Here is an 18,220-nt window from a genome sequence, read left to right on the forward strand (position 1 = left end):
TGAATTTTGCAGGTGTTTTCATCTATGTGGAGAAAACCGTACCGTATAACACCGACAATGTTTTTTTTTCGCCCAAAGCCAGCAGGAGTTTTTACTCAGAGAAGAGCTCTAGAGCTTTTACACATGACACCGCTGGTAATTTATCGTTCCTAATTACATGTTTGCAAAAATGACGTCCTTAATTAGAGAGGGTGCGGCTGGAGGGCTTCACTGAGGCTGTTTTTTGGTTGGAAAAGACAAAGTTTCAACAGTAAATTAAACACTTCACTGCATTCGAAATACGATAACAAAAAAATAAAAAAAATCAGAACCCACTCTAATTTTTCGGAGGCGCCGTTAAGGAGAGGCCGCCCTACTTCCACCGTTGATAAAAAAAAATGCTAACAATGAACGAAAAAGTCATTGAATTGACACATTGAGGGAAAAAAAAATGAGAGAGCGCCCGCCGATGTTTCCAAGGCGTTGTAAGAAGGTTTCTGACCTTCTAACCTTGCCAAAATGAAGTATTAGAAGTAAGCAAAACGTTCCACTGCATTCACAAAATAATGAAAAGATAAAAAGCGCCCACGGCACAGATAGAAGAGGGAGGTGAGCCGAAGGTGCCCCTTTCGAGGATCCACTTTCATCGTAAAAAATCAACAATGAACCAAATATTTTATCCCATTAAAAAAGTGAGGGATGGGAAGGGGGGTTCTAGAGCGTGAGCAGGGTGTCTAGTATTTTTTAATTTTGAAAAATCCTGATAATTTTCTGATTTTTCCTGATATTTTATAAAAAAATCCTGATTTCGTCATTTTGAAAATTCCTGATATTTTCCTGATTTTTTATGAGGCCTTCACTATACGACACAAGCGCTACGGGTGAGAAATTATCGAAAACAAAGACGGCGCGACGACTCCTGGCACGGTAGGCAAAGAGCAGTCTTCTCAGCTGAGGAGATTCGCGTAAGAAAAATTCCTGATAAAACATCCGATTTTTTCCTGGTCGGCCAAAATTCCTGATATTTTCCGGTTTTTCCTGATGCCTAGACACCCTGGTGAGCGCCTTCGGCGCTGTGTGATCGTTCTTGGGCGCCGGACGCACACTGGATCCAGTTAATTAGAGAGGCCGGACATGAAATAGTTGACAAAAACTGCAATTTTAGATGTTTGTTTCGTCAGATTTTAAAGTTCAAGGGATGCTTCCAGAAGAAAATTTTACGAGAAAACCAATGGAGTCACTTTTAGAACCTAAAAATTATGTATAAACGGAGTTATAAGCGTTTAAAGTTTCCAAATTTTGTCCGACCTCTCCTATTGACTCGATCCACTGTGCGATGGCGCCCTGTGCGGCCGTATACGGCTCGCCCTACCTAAAGACCGCGGGCCTCCCGGTGTAACCCCCAATATATTTTATCGGAAGAGAAGGAATTTCCCAGATTGAATTCGATGATAGGTGCGATCGACAAGTGTTATGAGAAATTAATGGAAATCAAACTTACAAGAAATTACTCATACCGAGAATGGCTGACCATGTTGTCGCCGACAGGCTGCTCCTCAGATAATGCTGATCCTGAAACAAAAACGATGTAAAATGATTACCACAACATTTAATGATTCAGCAAAGTTTCCGACTATCTATATACGTATAATCCGGGCACAAGAAAGGCTCACAGTATAAACAAATGGAATTCGATACGATCAAGGCTCGATATTTTCCGACAAAATGCAACAGCTTCATGCCTAGTTGACACGCTACAAATCGCATGGTCACCAAAGTTTCGTCATCTTCAAATTCTCGGGTTTTTCCCTGACTATTTCTGCTTTCCCCGACTCCAAACTTGTCTAATTCCCTGACTCTTCCTGAGTTGCGAACAAAATTTCCACCTTTTTTTCTTTAATACCTACGCTGACTTTTCCTAAGCTTCGGACACAATTTTCTGGTTTAGAGATCGAATTATGGAAAAACCGTGAGTTAGACTATCATCTACCTTCTTTGCCCATTGCAACCACCCGCTTCCACCAATAGGATCCCTCCATATCCCTTTTTTGTCTCCTTTGCATATAGCTTTGTCTACAGGGTGTCTTATAAAAAACCTAAATTGAGGACTTTCGGGGACTTTTTCTCGAAATAGTATAAGAGAAAGGGAACTAATTAGAGCCTTAAAAGTCGTATTTCATGGGACTAATTTTACGAGTGATATTGAACCGATGAAAACATACGAAAAACCAAGCAACGCTTCAGTTGTTGTATTCCTGGTTATACCGCGTCGTCGAAAATTTGAAAATGCCGATGTATAGGACGATTTTTGTCATTTTTTGGGGACCTGTACAAGAAAACTGGGGACTTTCGGGGATATCGGGGACATTGGGGACCAGTAGACACCCTGGTCAATCAATTTCAAGGATGAGTCCGCTGTAAGCATACGAAGCAGAGAGGAGAGTCGGGGAGTTTAGACCCAAGTTGATTGATTGAAGGTGCTTTATTCTCAATTTGAGCTCATATTTTTGCCCGAGGGTCAGAGATTATAATTGATCGGGCGAGTTGAGTGCCGAGAGAGCCGTTTCCCGGGAAAACCCCGTTCAACTCCCCCGCTCGCTTTTCCGGGTGCCGTCATTACGAAGTCTATCACCTGCGTATGAGTGAATTCTTCTTCCCGAGTTTCCCGGCAAAAGAGGATTTCAGTTTAGCACGGTGTCAACGATTACGGTGACAACAAACAGTTCCTCTAAGTTTTTGTTGACACCATGATCATCCAAAAATAAAAATTCTGACCTTATGAAAGATGATCACGGTGTCAACGATCACGACGTCAACGAAACTTAAAACTTATGTTTCTTTTTCCTACTTTATCGGGTTGTGTCAGATAATACTCACTTTTTTCTTTTTCTTAACTTAAAACTTCCCGCTATAACATCTTTCAAATTTCTAGTCTTGTTTTCCTTGTGTTATTTACTCTAACCTAATCCTAACGTAATCTAACCTACCTAACCTTACCCAACTTTACCTCACCAGACCTAACTTACTTTCACAGAACTTAACTTTCCCTGACCTTACCCTACCTAACTTGAACCTTACCTACCTAATCTAACCGTTCCTGTCCTGACCTAAACTAACCTAATCTAACTATATACTTGACCCAAACCTCTCCTGTACACTTAATTTTTTAAATTTTACTCATAAGGAAGATATTTTTCTGTTTGTTGACACCGTGATCGTTGACACCATGCTCAGGGCCCATTTTTGCGTTTTACCGCCTGAGCACGACGTCAACAATCGTTGACTCCGTGATCAGATTTTGGGTTTGTTGACACCATGCAACGTTACCGTTTTTTCAGGGTTGTCACAGAGTTAAAAAATAAAATGAGACGTCTGGTTCCAAAGCGGCAATCTCCAGTGCCCGTCTCAAAATTGTGCACAATCATATTAATTTCCTGAGAGGAACAATCAAAACGTCCAGCTGTTTTTAAAATTTTCCAAATTTTAAAACAGCCCGCCAGGCCTCCAATAGAAAATTATGATAGAAAATAATAATGGAAAATTGACGAGAAAACATAAACATGTAGGTTTTCCCGTTCTTTCACTTATAAAATGATAATGATGGCACAATTTTTAGACGGGGCGAGATTGCCGCTTTTGGAACTAGACGCCTCAAATTCCCTGACGTTCCTTGATTTCTCTAACAAATGAGGATGTGCGGGATAGCGTAAATAAAGACATGTTAATTGCTCCATCCAAACCCTGATTCCTGACACGCAACGAGCGTATGTTGATCAAAACATTTTGTGGATTCCCTGACAATTCCCGATATTCCTTGACTTCCAACGATTCCCTGAGATTTCCTGGTATTCTCGGTTTTCTCTGACTGTTGCAATCCTGTTTTTTAAAGTCCCTTTTTCAGATTTTCGCTGGCTCTTGCCACTCCATAAAGCATGAGGGGAAACTGGGTGGCTAATGACGAAATAAGGAACTACTTTTTTCTAGCTCTTTGTAGCAACAACAAATGTGTCATTTATTTCCCTATGCAGATAGGTCCTTTTGTGAATGAGCCAAAAATACGTGGTAGTTCCTCATTGCAAAACGTCCAGTTATTTTACAGTCCATTGAAACCGAGAATCACTGGAATCCCAGCCTTTAAGTTAAAGTGGCTCTTCTTGAAGGTATGAAGAACAGTCTGGTCATTTTTTAAAGAAAAATCGAAGAAGGGGGGGATTTTGGATGAGGCCCCTAAACACTTAAACTAAGGGATCATTGCCCCCTGAGTTTTTTCCTCAAGATTGGCTGGCATTCTTTGGTCGACAGGGCTTTCATATTTTCTTAATTTTCCGACTCCCTGAGTTTCCTTGACATTTTCTGCTTTTCCCTGACTTCAAAATCGTCGGATTCTCCTGGACTTTTCTAGGAATTCGAACTAAACTCTCACTCATATCTTTTCCATTTTAATGGCGCTGACTTCTGCTAAACGCTGCTCGCAAAATTTCCTGGCTAATCTCATAAATTCCCTGAATTTTTACGTCGTTCAGGGTTGCCACATGCAGAATTTAGAAACTGAAATTCCCTGACATTTCCCTGACACATTTTGGTGGAATTCCCTGACAATTGAAGATGTGACGGATGGCTAAGAAGGCATATTTGAAAATAGTTTTCAGGCATTTGTTGTTCGAAACCTCAAACCCATTCTAGAGGGCAAATGAAGGTGATTTAACAAATTTTCCCTGACATTTCCCGATTTTCCCTGACTGTGGGAACCCTGGTCGTTGTAAATTCCCAGACTTACCAGACCGCCGGAAACCCTGGTTAGGGACAATGCGACCTTCTCTCCGTGGTTTCTAATGAGACCGGTGGCGTGGCATGCTTTGCGATGTATCGATGGATTTGCCATTTAAACCAACGGAAAAGGATCGTTAAACAAGGTGTCCGCAATGAGCACCTTAATAATCAATTTTTTACCACAGCTTCAAACGGAGAAAATCGACCATCGATCATTCACGCCTCGCCATTGATCGAAAAACGAGTTTCATGAAATTCTGGCCGCTTGCAAATTCTCCCTCGAGAATATGTTGGAGATATGCAATAATTAATCTGACAACGCAGCATCTTCCCCGAAAAACAATAAAACACAATCAGACCCTTCGAGACTTTACGAGGGCTTTCGTCCCCCAATCTCACGCCTACGCTTGCGTGGTGCAATCCCTTGTCTTTCACTGAGAAAAAACTGGCTTATAAACCTATTAGAGGTAAATATGGAACACCACTAATAGTACCTCTACATATAATAATAGCACATATACCTTAGTTATGGTACGGGGTACCTTAATTAGGTACAGAGACCTTAGTATGGTTCACAGACCGAGAATCATTAGTTTATTTACGACTATTATAGGTGTTCCATATTTACCTCTAATAGGTTTATAAACCATAGTTTTTTCAGTGTTGCCTTCAGTCAGTTCAGATCCTTCTCTGTATCATTACGCCGTGTCTGTCTTAGTGCTGTAAAACTGAAGAAATTCTACCTCGGAATTAAATCATACCTTATTAATATCATACCTAGCCTTAATTTCTTCAGAAGACAGCGCTAACGCTTCTTTCACAGGGTGTCTAGTTTTTTTGTTTTTTTTTCATTTGGGGAAGTTCTGATTTTTCCTGATTTTTGACTGCTAAATTCTGATTTCATAATTTTTCCAAATCCTGATCAAATCCTCATTTTTGGCGGAGAAACTTTAACTTGACAAAAATAGCTCGATAAAAAAATCAATCGGACGGCCGACTTTTCTCAAATCCTGATTTCGTCACCTTCCAGGCAAAGTTTCACAAGCGCCATGCGACGTTTAAAAATTTCCGCGCCATTTTATTTCTTTACTGAGAAATTGTTGGTTGAATCTGTTTAGAAATTTCACTAAATTTTATCGGCAGCACAAAGAAAATTCAGTGAAATTTTCGGACAGTTTCGTCGAACAATTTCTCTGTAAAAAAATAAAATGGCGGCGGAAATTTTTAAACGTCGCATGGCGCTTGTGATACTTTGCCTGGAAGGTGACGATTTGACGGTCGATTTTTCCTCAAATCCTGATTGACCTCAAATCCTGATAGAATCGGGAAAATCCGGATGCTAGATTTCAAAATGGTTTATTGTAAAATCTCCAGCGTTCTGGGTAAAATTCCCCGGCTTCCCTGACGACACCCGGTCTCCGAGCACCCTATCATCTTTCATAAACTGGACGCCTTTAAATGCCACGGAAAGCGAGGCTGGCGCGGACACCCAACCCAAGCCCGATGCAACTCCTTCCGAGCGTCGGAATACCACCCGCGCGACACTGCTCGAGCTCGCCGGGTTGCCGCAGCGGCAGGCGCGCGAGGCCGGGGGTTGGGATGGGGTGGAAAAGCGGGCCTCCCTTCGCCGTCCGGCAGCGGCGCCTGCTGCTCTTCGCCGGTGACGTCAGCCGGGTCGGATCGATGCGACTCAGCATTCCCGGACCCTTCCCTTCCCTTGCCTCCCCCTCGGGGCGCCCACCCGTTCCTTCCCCCTTCCCCTCCCCCTCCCACGCCTCCGGTGCGGTGCTTCCATTCACGGCCGGGATCCATGCCTTTCTCGAGTCAGCGTCTCTTTCTCTTGACGAGTCCGATTCTCTCTCCATGTTAATGGGCGGCTTTTCCATCGCCATGTTTTCCCAACCCCCGGCCGAGCCCTCGTCCCTAATTTCCGCGACGGTCCAGAAAATATACGAAACAACGGGGCTACGCCCTCTGACAGCTTCGGGCTTCGACCTCCCGAAGCGCTTCGCGTCTCGACCCGGGCGTTTTGGGTGACGCCTTACTCTCACGGAAAAATTTCATTGCTCATTTAACAATTTGCTCAAAAAAAAGTGACTGCAATATTTCAACGTAGATTTTACAACGAAAAAAATGCTACTTTAACCACTATTGTAAGCTAATTTGACCGACGGGGGTGGTTGAAGTAGCATTTTCTTTTTTTTTTTTTTTTTTTGGAAAATCTACATTGAAACATTGCAGTCACTTTTTTTAGCAATTGAATTATTAAATCAGCTAATTAATTTTTTCCGTGCTCATGACTTCTTTCTCCTCTTTATTTCTTCTGTAATTCGGGTCTCATGATTTTTTATTGCACCTAGAGCAATAGGGACAACCAGGACAGAATTGCAATACAAGGATCCCATATTTCAATGAACGCAAGATGAGTCGAGTCGCCGCCGAGGGCCCGCGAAAATTTGACCCCAAAATCTCCCGAAGCCGGAAAAATTCCCAGAATTTCCCGTTTTTTTTCCAAAATTCCCAGTAAAGAGGGAGCGTGTAATTAACGAACAGCACTTTTTGGGCATTTATGACCCCCCCCCCCCCCCCTTTCCCCCTTGTGACGCTTCGTAACAGAACGCAATACCAGACGTCCCTTCATACGTGTATAACGCTTACCACCCCTCCTCCCCTCCCCTTCCAAATATCAAAAATAGTAAGAGTAGTTGATTATGTAGCTGGTAGATTTGAAGTATTTTTAATGATAGTGGGACAAATAACGTCAAAAAGATGAGGATGAACAATTTTGGGTTATGTGTGTTTTTTAAGCATAGAGAAGGTTACGTAACGCTAACACTCTGCCGTGCTAAGGAAAAACGCCGTACGAACCTTCAAGCGTTGCCAAATTGCCTTTGATAAAACAAGAATTCCCTGGTAAACTTGTGAATATTTTTCTTCCAATTTTTCAGATAATTTTGCTCGCAATTCCGTCGAAAAGTTCTGAAATTTGCAAGAGAAAATATTCATAACTTTCCTAAAAAATAAACACTTTATCGAAGGAAATTAGGCAACTCTCGAATGCTCATACGGCGTTCTTCCTTAGCATGGCAGCACTCCAACCCACTCTCCTTGAAACGCAGCGTAATGCGAGCTCTGAGCCTCCTTAATTTATGAACGCTCCTTTACGCCCGAACTGCTAGTTTCGGCGCCAAATGTCACTGGACAAAATGCGGAGGAGAAACGAGCAAATTTTGGACATTTTTTAGATATAGGGGGATTTTGGGGTGGAATTTTGGCGAACATAACGGCGACGTCCTCAAATTCGAATTCTGCTCATTTTCTTGCGTTCGCCGATGAGTAAAAACCTTGCATTGCAATTTCGTCCGGGTCAAACACTTTCTCCGACTATAACGAAAATTTAATTTTGGATGTTTCCGGAATATCCCTGATATTTTGGGCGAGATTTCCTGATTTTTCGCGGGAGTAAATTGAGACTCATTTGATTTGAGAAAATCAACATACAGGCATAAGGAATAAATGTTTGAAGAGTGCTTGAAGCACTCCGAATTTCCCGATCCATGAGCGTTTTCCCGAGTTTCCCTGATGGCATGGAATGTCCTGATGTTTTCCAGTTTTTACTGACGGAAGACACCCTGTTGGAATTCTTTGACCCGATTCTGATGTCGATGGCCCCCACCCCCGGAGCCCAGAGGTTCATCAAGAGGGGCAGGGTGTTGATGACAAGGCGTTGTAAACCACCGTTTACGCTCCCCGTCCCTCCATCGCCATTAGAAAGTGGCGTAGCTGGGAATTCTTCAAGGGTGAGGTCCACTCACCGGGAGATCTGGGGGGTATGGAGTACCACCCAGTTAAGTGGGAGTCCGAGGGCTAATCTCCCGGAAAATATTTCAAAATTATACAACTAAACTGAGAATTTTCAGCTATCTATCGATGAAAATTTGAATATATTTGAAAGGCTGTTTAAAGAAAAAAAAGCTAAATTTCACAACTACGCAAAATTCATGGACAGTTATATTAAACTATTGAAACCGAAAGTCGACGAGGGTGCATTCTTCCTGATCCTGAGAAAAGTGAATAGAATGTTAAGTGTGAGAACCTCATTGATTTTGTGTCTTAATGAAAGATTAAAATGATTTGTTTTATTCAAAACCCTGCATTATTCAAAAACGGGCCACGGTAAATTTACATTATTTTGTGTACGTCCCTGATAATACTTGATGTCTGCCCTCCAAAAGTAAAAAAAAAAACTAGAAATGATGAAATGTCAACTTTTTTTTCTTTCTTGGAGGATGACAATACTTCCTCTCTACCCTAGGGGAGCGAGAAAGTAAAAATGTACGATTAACGAGGCTGGGGGGGGGGGGGGGGGGGGGTGGTCCAGACCCCCTGGACACCCTCCCTTTGTCTACGCCACTGCCATTAGTCGTAGTTCCCTTTTAATCCTCTATAAGCACAGTCCAACCCAGACGAGGGCCAAGGATGTTTCCTCCCTTGACAAGATTTCAAATTCCACGGTGCACGTATGCAGGGTCATCTAACGTTGCTAACGGAATGAAAAGCTTGCAGCCCTCTTCGATCGAAGTATCCAAAGCTTACGGAGCCAGATAAATGTGCGTTATTCGGATGGATAACTGAACCATATTTTGCGATTGAATCCTGTCGTCCGAAAACCGCCGACGTCCATGATCTCTAATTTCGGGGAACTGCAAAAAACTGTAGAAGCCTTTTAAAAGCGGGATTAAAAAACGTTCAGAAGTTAATTATTACAGGAGCGGATTGTAGACCCAAGTCCCTAACTGTCTCCAGCTCACCAGCTCCTCTTCTGCCTGGGACGGAGTAATTAAAAAGAAAGGACTCAGGACATTAGCGGTTTTCGCATGATACGATTCAATTAGGAACTAAAAGTTCTGGCTCATCATAGATATCACATACGGGCCTTTAGTTTTCTTAGGTAGATGGATTTTTTTCTTCTTTTTTTGTACAAAATTATGAGTACAAAATGCACTTATAGACATATATCATGTCTTTAAAAAGCTTGGTTAATCTATAAATATAAACGTAACTATTTTTACAATGTTTAACAATCATAAATACTACCTTATTGTAACAAGGAGGAAAATAAAGACATAATTATTAGAAAAATAAAAATGTCTTTTGACTTTATCTGTAATTGCGGACAACCGTATCCGGTCAAAGTCTCAAATTAGGTAGATGGATGTATTAAGGATAGCGCCAAAATGTAGTGGCGCTTACCGATACGTTTATTGCCTATGCGGTCTAATTGAAGGCGAACCTCAACTTAACGATCTCCGCTAGGTTAGGGCGAGGAAATCATGAGACTGATTGTGAGAGCGACTGCGAATAATTCTGATTCTTCCCTGATTTTCAGGAGCTCATTTACTTATGCGAAACCGAGGCTTTCTCTCACTTCCACAAGGACTTTATTGGAAAAAACTATATAATTCTACGGGATTCTGGATATGAATATCGAATTTTTTTCATCTTTCAGCCGATTACTCTGCGCACATTCAAAAAGAGCCTTGCACAAATTCGCCCGTTTTTCGCCCTCGAAATCGGGGTCCGTGTGAGGTTATTTTACATCCTTAGGATGACCCTTTGCTGCCGTGCTAAGGAAGAACGCCATAAGAACATTCGTGAGTTGCCAGATTTCCTTCGATAAAATGTTTATTTTTTAGGAAAGATATGAATATTTTCTCTTGAAATTTTCAGAACTTTTCGACGGTATTTGCGAGCAAAATTATCTGAAAAATTGGAAGAAAAATATTCATAAGCTTACCAGGAAATTCGTGTTTTATCAGAAGCAATTTTGCGACGCCTGAAGGTTCATACGGCGTTTTTCCTTATCACCGCGGTTTACACATACTAAAATTTCAAATTGAGTATACGAACCGTTTTCGAGATAAAGGGGGTCAAAGTCCCGATTTTTACTAATTTCTGCAGGTATTTTAATGTTCAATTCCGACTATAAATTGTTTTCTGATTTAGATATCGAAGTGCGGTTTGCGGTGGTTGATTTAGCTACATCTGATGCATTTTTTTACATCTTTCACAAACCCTCACTTGATTTTTCCGAGGGGCAGGGGTCTTTTTCTATACAGGGTGTGCACAAGGTATGGGTATTTTGTAATACCTCGAGAACGGTTGCAGATATTGACTTGGGGTTTGGACGAAACTTTCTTGAATTAAAGTAGGTACATTTTTGGTGAGGGCTCATGACCTTCCTTGCCCCCCAGGGGGATGGGGATAAAGCGGCAACTTTCGAATCTCGAATGGGAACCCCCATCGTGTGATACCACGTTAGAAAAAGCATGCAAAAAGACAATTTTTCGCGTTAATTACAGGTTACCATCTATCACCGTCAGGATATGACGGCTGGATCAATTTCAGAATGGCGGAAAATTGATATCTTGGTTGTTAAGCGGCCGATTTGGATGAAATTCTTTGAATTACAGTAGGTACATGTTTGGTGAGGGATCACCAAACATGTACATCACTCCCTTGTCCCCCGGGGAGTTGGGTGGTAGGTTCATCTTCTCGAAACAATCGAGATGACCGCCATTTGAAAGGCCGCCAACATAGAAACAGCGTAATACATTTGCATTCTGATGTCAGATTCGTGAAATTCCTGAAAAAAAATACCCCCGGTTACTGACTTTCATCCAAATCGGCCGCACTAAAAATTTCCGCAAAGTTTGTAAATAAAATGGTCTCTAAGTGGGTGGTAGAGGAAGAGATTCCTGGTTTCTGGAACAGATTCCCTGATTTTTCCCTAAATTTGTTTATTCCCTGATAAATCCTGGTTTCTCCCGGTGGTCCAATACACCATGATTTAACTTGGAGCGTACTGTTACCGTATTCGCGGGGACTGTTACCGTTTTCGCGGGGTGACGGAATGATCCTGATGCAAGGTGCGAGGATTTGCGAATTGATAACTGCTGCCAATGGCATTTCACGAAAAGAAAGATGGCGCCATTAAAAAATCTTGAGATCACCCTCCAAACTCACTCAAAGCTGTTTTAGGAACCAACCCGTTCAAAGCGGTCATTTCAACGCGGGAACGGATCCGGCACACTCGTGACGTCACGGAACATGACAAACCTGGGCTCTTCATCAAGCGGCTGCCAATTCCTTACGGAGAAATACATTGTAAACGATGAAGCGACCGGGTTTGTCATGTACTGTTGCGCCACGAAAGCAGTAGATCTGTTCCCGCGTTAACGTGATCGTTTTGAAAATCCAAATTTTGAGGCGTTTTTAAGTTGATTTTTTGGGGGTTTGCAAAGATAAAAAAAAAACCAGGAAAATTCCTGTGACACCATGATCCTAAGTTCTATCGATAGACGGAATAAAAAAAAATCGTGCGAGAGGCCCATTCCCTGATTTTGAGTCGAGGGAGAGCTCATGCTAATGAGCAATGAGCCATGCTGCCGTGCTAAGGAAGAACGCCGTATGAACATTCGAGTGTTGCCAAATTTCCTTATTTTTGAAAAAAGTTATCAATATTTATCCTTGAAATTTTAAAACTAGGTATTTGGATCAAATTACGAAGGAAATTCCCTGAAAATCGAAAGAAAAATAGTTACAAATATTCGGGAAAATTCGTGATTTACTAAAGGAACTTTGGGAAGGCCAAGAGGCTCATACGGCGTTTTTCCTTAGGACGGGAGCATGTTTAGGGTGTTAGGGTAATCCCTGCGGCCCTGCGGCTGGCGCATAATGGAAAATGTAAGTGATCCGCGGTTTTCTCGCCACCTCCGCCGACTACGCCGCGCCGTTGAAAGCTTCTGATTAATGTGCGGTCCGCAGAGGCAGAGAACCTGGCCGACCTTTCGCGGGAGAGCCATTTTCGCCGACGGATCAGCTTCAGTTTTCACCTGCTGCCGACCTTCGACCTATTTGACCCCTCTTATAAACGCGATTAATCCTCTTCCATCCGCGCAATGCTGCCGTGCTAAGGAAGAACGCCGTATGGGCCTTCAGACGTTGCCAAATTCCCTTCGATAAAAACCCAATTTACTGGGAAAATTGTGAATATTTTTTCTCAACATTTTCAGACAGTTTCGTAAGTACGCAATTTAATCTGATGTATCTGAAAATTTCAAAGAAAAATGTGTACGAATGTCGTCAAAAATACATGTTTTATCTAGGGAAATTTGGCAACTCATACATGTTCATGCGACGCTCTTCCTTAGCACGGCAGAATGAGTCTGTTGCACGCAAGAGATACACCTTGCGAACATGCACTGAAATCAAGTTACGGGTTAGCCATACCGTCCGTTCCGGGCTCCGAGACCAGGAGTTCCGGGTGCTGGAGCCGTAGCTTCGATTGCTCCGGGTGCTAAGCCCGGGACTTTCAGCCTCTGAGCCCGGAACGCGGACGGTATGTCTATACAGCCCATTAACTACGGCTTCCACGGCCGGAGTTCCTTTTCCAGTGTTTAAGGGCACGAAAATCGCGATGGACTCATGGTAAGTCTAAAGGAGCGGTTTGAGCAATGGACCACTAGACAAGGTACGAATTTCAGCATTCAGATACATGTCTCTTAACCAAAATTTCACGTATAACACGACATGCACAACGGAAATTACCGAAATCAGTACCTTACGAAGATATTTTATGATTCTTGATGCGTGAATTCAAACCATCCGCTCATGAAAACTCAATGCTCAACGTGATTCACATCGCGCGCTAAACGTTATCATGACAGTTTCTGCGATATAAAAATTTGGCAACCTCAATCTTGACGCTTTGGCTCAGCTGTAGCAAATTGCTAATAGTTTGAACAACGTATGGTGGGAAATGAACATTGCTCGATTGAGAGGCTTGCTGAAACCGTTGTAGTGCGCGATTTGACTCACGTAGAGCCTTGAGTTTCTTGTGAGCGGGCAGTTCAAATTCCTCGATTTCAGTAATTTCCGTTGTGTGAATCGTGTTCTGCGTGAAATTTTGGTTAAGAAACATGTATCAGATTGCTTAAATTCGTACCTTGTCTAGTGGTCCATTTGGAAGACGCCTCTTCAAATTTCCCTCGTCTGGGGGCAGTTTTCTTCCCGCCCGAAACTGGGAGACGACGACTTCCGGCGGTCTCCGTGGTTGACGGTATAAGTCGCAACTTGCCAATTTCTGGATGTTCTTTTTCTTATGTTTACGAACGAAACGTGATCTTTGATAGTCGATAGTGGCCCATGCTTGGAGTTGTTACAGAAGCGTATTTTCGTTGATGATCGGTCGAACAAAAATGAGTGGTTTATGCGGGTTCGTGTTTGGTTTGACGCGATCATAATTTTTCGGAACAACATCGGGACTCACCGGACGGATAGAAGCTGGAATTCTCTCCGAGTCTCCCAGTTAATTCTAAATTTGAGGCTTTAGGGGCCCTGTTACACAATTACAATTTCTTTGGAATTAGGGGTCTTAAAGACACTGAAGAGGATTCAAAAATAATACAACTAAGGAGGAAGAAGTAATGAACTTGAGGAAAAATCGCCGGGGGGGGGGGGGGGGGGACGGCTATGACATATTTTCGAGAGGCGATCGCCTCCTAGCAGTCCTAGCCTTCCTATCCAGTCAACCCCCGCCGCTTCGAAATTAAACATACTATCATAAAATGCTGTAAGTTAGGAGTTCCTGGGAGAGTAGGAGTTTTGTCGTCTCATTAACTTTTCGCTTTTCTAAGGGACAGTTTGCTGGTGGGACAATGCTTGCATCTGAATTAAACTCTGAATCGCTCAAAATCAAGATCATAATACTGCCGTGCAACGTAAAAACGCCATTTTACATTCTTTAAAAACAACATATCATAGCAGAGAAACTTATTGTGCACCTGCTTGGGATAATGTTTTTACAGAATTCTTTCGCAAATACTATCAAGAACTTAACTTAAAAATTTGAGGTGCATGGGTAAAACAGTTTTTATGTTATACTTAAAGTGTTAAATTCCAAAAAACGAGGGAAAATCTCGATGGATTACCGGCGTTCTTGCTAAGCATGGCAGGATAAAGGGACGTACTTCTGCCAAACGGAACTATGTGCATTAAGACATGAGCCCTGAGACCCTTAAAAATACATGCATAACAGGGCTCACGTCATAATACACATAGTTCCATTTGGCAGAAATACGTCCGGTGGTTGTATGATCAGGAATTGTTTAAGGGTTCACTGTACTAGTATCTCCTCCTTGTTCCTTCAGAGAGTTCACTTTCTTCCTGAGAGACGAGAGCCACAGGAACCTACATTGCACTGCAGAGGTACGATTTTATTTGACACTTTTTTCATTTCACTCAAGATTGGATGCAAATTTTGTGCTTATAACTTAATGTTTGTTATATTTTTTTATCTTCCTGCAATGCCTCTCTAAGTACTTGGAAAGTCATTTGACGGTTCTCACTTGCGGTGATACTTTTACTTGTGCGAGACATGCATCAGAGCTTATTGGAAATTTGAATCTGATTAATCTTAATAAAAATCAATATAAAAATAATTCATATTGACAAATTAAAAGTCCAAAATGACAATTCATCTCCTACTTTAACCTACTTCAATTTTTTTTTTTGCAATTTTCTCATGTGACATCTGTCTAATCTTTCCCCAGCTCTACAGCCTTCGAAAAAAAAAGTTGAATTTCTGCGAGAGGATTACGTTTTAAGTTTTTAACATACTGCCCACCTCCGTTAAAACAAGACAAAATTCCCTCCTGGGGCCCCTTTGACCCACCTCCTAGGGTGGGTCAAAAAGTGGATGAATGCAAACATTGGCTGAAATGCATCAGGCAACTGATATAAGATTTTGACTTCAGCAGAGCATTTTTCTCTTTTGCTGATCTTGCAGATCCTGTTTCAAGAGTCGACAGAATCCACCCGCGAACATTTTCCTACAAACAGTACACAAATAAAAACAGGTGTACACTTGTTCTGGGCATTGCTGATATGCATGGGGTGACCTCAAGGCATAGATAGCTAAAGCCCAATTCACACTATCAAACTTTTCATTCAACTCTTCAATGCAACTTGTCGAATGAGAAGTTGGATAGTGTGATACTGACGTGAGAAAACGACAATTTGATGAAATATTGAACGGAAACTTGAATGAAACGTCACATTCAACTTTTTGTTCAACTTTCCGTCCAATGGCGGCGCCAATTGGATGAAAAGTTGAACAGAGAGTGATTGAATCAAACTTTTCTGTGATCAACTTTCCATCAAACTTTTCGTTCAATTGTGTCGGACAAAAATTTTGATAGTGTGCATTAAACTTAAGCTACATTTATGTCTCATTGACATAGTGCTGTTTCTGAATTATAAAAAAAGATTAGAGGAAATTAAAGGGCGAGCAGAATTTACATATGTATGAGGGTAAATATGTGTGCAATTTTCAAGAGAGATTCAACAGAGATTCCAAAAGTGACACTAATTGTTTTCTTAGGTATAAGTCCTTGCAACAATTTGACTTTGATTTAGTCTGCAAATAGGGGGGAGAGTTGAATACGTAAAAAGAGTGCAAGTGGTGTTCAAGGAAAGATGACAGATGGTTCGCCATCAAGTGCTAACAAATCTGTGGATAATGCCTGACGTTTATAGTGGCTAGAAACATCAAAAGAAGCTCGTTGGTGGGTCAGAGATAACTGAAGCTTTTCATCAATACGACAAAAACACTTGACAGCCACTTGTAAAATGAGAAAAACAGAGGAGAAAAACTCGGAACTCGACTCGGAAAGAAAAGTGAGGTTAGCTCTGACCAGACGGAATTTAGAAGCGACATGGATAGGGCATTAATCAAAATAATTTAAAGATAACTAACCTAATGCGGAGATCCAGGACAAACAATTTTATGTGAACGAAAAATCCATTTCCAGAGAGCAAACGGAGGCACTAAAACGAGACACGAAGCTCCTTCAGGAGCATTGAACACAGAGAAAAGTAGACTGCTATCGACGACTTGAATCGGTAAAAAAAATCTTAACTTAAGGACCAAAAACTTGAAATAAAACGATAAACACAAGCTCGCGAGAAACTTCTTCGTGAGTATAATTTGCAGGGAGAAAACTGGATAGCGAATTCAGAAAAAAACCCGAGGTACAATCACGTAGGGCAAGAACTCAGAGGCACTGCTAAGATTATCGTGGAGGAAAATTGATGAACTGGGGCACAATCCGCTGAATTGAGTGCAGGATGTAAAAACATTGGTGCGAGATCACGTTATCACCAAATATCACCTGTTCCGAAGCACCGAAAATTTGAGGATGACGGCACGAATATTGGGAAGAAAATCTGACATGACTTCGGGTTTGGATCAATCTTGATATCGGTATCAGTGAGAGGTCTCGCGATTGCTGCAGTACGGGTACTCGTAGGCGTTGCGTGGCTTCATATAGGCAACAAGGAATACACACCCGGTACGAATGATGCATAGCATCACCACGTCAGGCGGAGACGTCACGTTCGAAGCGAGAGATGGCAAAATAAGATTGGCCAATCAATAGACTGTTTCCTCCGTCGAGCTCGTTTCATTGGTGGCTTCGCATGGCGGCAATACGAACATCGTTCGAATCATCAATTGGATAGCATTCAGTACGACGCGACGCGACAAAGCACGCAAAAAGGAACCAGCGCGATTACAGTGTCAAAATCGTGCAACTTCCTCTTTACTTTTAAAAATACTCAATTTGTATGCAGTACTAAAATTTACAGAATTATTTTCCTTAAAAATTAACAATTTGTTTGGTGGGAAGCAAAAACTATTTGCTCTTCTGGGAGTTTTTTTGGATTATTATGAAGAAGTAACATTTATACAGCACGGCAATTGCGCTGGTTCCTTTTTGCTAAGTGCAATCCAATTTGCACCAGAAGAATTGCTCAAACATAGAGATCTGAAACAGATTTCACTGAAATATTTCCATGGTCTCAGAGCGAAACCAAGTCACTGCATTGATGCGTTTCAAAATCTCTGCTTCTATTTTACTTTTTCCAAAAGAAACAGGTCAAATGTATAGCTTGAAATTTCTAAAAGATATTCTCAAGTTTTCAACAAATAATGTTGACTAGTTTTCCAAAGAAGATATAAAGTATGTCAAGAAATCTGCAACATTACAAACAGAGATAAGTGATTTCGCCGTTCAGGCATCAATTAACTGCTCAGGTACCTTGGAATTTTACCCAAAAATGAGATAATTATGCCCAAGCACACAGAGCAATTTACAATCTCCTAAAAATCTTTGTCGAAAACTCAAAGCGAGAATTTACCATTTGATGCGAGTCAGCACATGCAATGCATTCACCATATTGTCGATGGCCAAAGTGTGAAACCACGAATCTCTAATGCGCTTAGCTGTTTCAAAATTTCTGCTCCTATCTTGTTTTTTCAAATGGAGAAAGCAAATTTAGTATTTTGAAATACACCGAAAATAGTGCCAGTAGAGAAGGAAAATTAAGGAAGTTTTTAAGAAATTCTTAT

General features: G+C 41.6%; 1 protein-coding gene across 2 annotated transcripts in view; it reads right to left on the reverse strand.

The window, feature by feature from the left end:
• The window catches only part of bsk (mitogen-activated protein kinase dJNK), a 42,190-nt gene extending 25,058 nt beyond the window's left edge, over positions 1 to 17,132 (reverse strand). The window contains exons 1-2 of one of the 2 annotated variants that reach the window (XM_019053645.2): positions 16,568 to 17,132; positions 1,497 to 1,551 (exon numbers count right to left, since the gene is read on the reverse strand). The gene's annotated coding sequence lies outside the window, so the exon portion shown is untranslated. Of the gene's footprint in view, positions 1 to 1,480; positions 1,552 to 16,567 lie in introns of both variants that reach the window. The other variant, XM_019053644.2, reaches the window with a different exon arrangement.
• Positions 17,133 to 18,220: the final 1,088 nt, after the last annotated feature.

The sequence above is a fragment of the Bemisia tabaci genome, chromosome 3 (genome assembly GCF_918797505.1).
Source record: "Bemisia tabaci chromosome 3, PGI_BMITA_v3".
NCBI lineage: Eukaryota > Metazoa > Arthropoda > Insecta > Hemiptera > Aleyrodidae > Bemisia > Bemisia tabaci.